Source organism: Convolutriloba macropyga, chromosome 2, assembly GCF_964194025.1.
Source record: "Convolutriloba macropyga chromosome 2, txConMacr16.3, whole genome shotgun sequence".
Classification (NCBI taxonomy): domain Eukaryota; kingdom Metazoa; phylum Xenacoelomorpha; order Acoela; family Convolutidae; genus Convolutriloba; species Convolutriloba macropyga.
The window spans coordinates 25,132,862-25,134,619 of NC_134469.1; positions in this window are offsets into that span (position 1 = coordinate 25,132,862).

Here is a 1,758-nt window from a genome sequence, read left to right on the forward strand (position 1 = left end):
ACACCTGCTAGAATCACGCAATTTTTTTAAGCCGAAGCAGGTAGAGCACCTGCTAAAATCACGCAGATAAAGCACCTGCTAGAATCACGCATTTTTTTTAAACCGAAGCAGGTAAAGCACCTTTTGGGAACATTTATTTTTCATTCTGGCCGAAGCAGGTAAAGCACCTGCTAGAAACACACGAAAAATTTAGTCGAAGCAGGTAAAGCACCTGCTAAAATCACGCAAAATATTTAGCCGAAGCAGATAAAGCACCTGCTAGAACCACGCAATTTTTTTAACCGAAGCAGGTAAAGCACCTTTTAGGAACATTTATTTTTCATTCTGGCCGAAGCAGGTAAAGCACCTGCTAGAAACACGCGAAAAATTTAGTCGAAGCAGGTAAAGCACCTGCTAAAATCACGCAGAATATTTAGCCGAAGCAGATAAAGCACCTGCTAGAATCACGCATTTTTTTAAACCGAAGCAGGTAAAGCACCTTTTGGGAACATTTATTTTTCATTCTGGCCGAAGCAGGTAAAGCATCTGCTAGAAACACGCAAAAAATTTAGTCGAAGCAGGTAAAGCACCTGCTAAAATCACGCAGAATATTTAGCCGAAGCAGATAAAGCACCTTTTAGGAACATTTATTTTTCATTCTGGCCGAAGCAGGTAAAGCACCTGCTAGAAACACACGAAAAATTTAGTCGAAGCAGCTAAAGCACCTTTTAGGAACATTTATTTTTCATTCTGGCCGAAGCAGGTAAAGCACCTGCTAGAAACACACGAAAAATTTAGTCGAAGCAGGTAAAGCACCTGCTAAAAATTACGCAAAATATTTAGCCGAAGCAGATAAAACACCTGCTAGAATCACGCAATTTTTTTAAGCCGAAGCAGGTAAAGCACCTGCTAAAATCACGCAGAATATTTAGCCGAATCAGATAAAGCACCTGCTAGAATCACACATTTTTTTAAACCGAAGCAGGTAAAGCAACTTTTAGGAACATTTATTTTTCATTCTGGCCGAAGCAGGTAAAGCACCTGCTAGAAATACGCGAAAAATTTAGTCGAAGCAGGTAAAGCACCCGCTAAAAATTACGCAAAATATTTAGCCGAAGCAGATAAAACACCTGCTAGAATCACGCAATTTTTTTAAGCCGAAGCAGGTAAAGCACCTGCTAAAATCACGCAGAATATTTAGCCGAAGCAGATAAAGCACCTGCTAGAATCACGCATTTTTTTAAATCGAAGCAGGTAAAGCACATTTTAGGAACATTTATTTTTCATTCTGGCCGAAGCAGGTAAAACACCTGCTAGAAACACGCGAAAAATTAAGCCGAAGCAGGTAAAGCACCCGCTAAAATCACGCGAAAAATTAAGCCGAAGCAGGTAAAGCACCCGCTAAAATCACGCAAAAATTTTAGCCGAAGCAGTTAAAGCACGTTTTAGGAACACTTCATTTTGATTCTGGCCGAAGCAGATAAAGCAACTGCTCGAAACACGCAAAAATTTTAGCCGAAGCGGGTAAAGCACCCGCTAAAAACACGCAAACTTATTTTTACTCCAAGCAGTTAACGCACCTGCTAAAAACACGCGAAATATTTTGCCGAAGCAGGTAAAGCACCTGCTAGAACCACGCAATTTTTTTTAGCCGAAGCAGGTAAAACTCTGATCGGATAAAACTAACTTGATTCAATTCGTTCAATGAAAATTTCAACATTTAGTAAACAAATACTATAAAACAGCATTAAAACAATCAATCGCAAGGCCAAGACAATT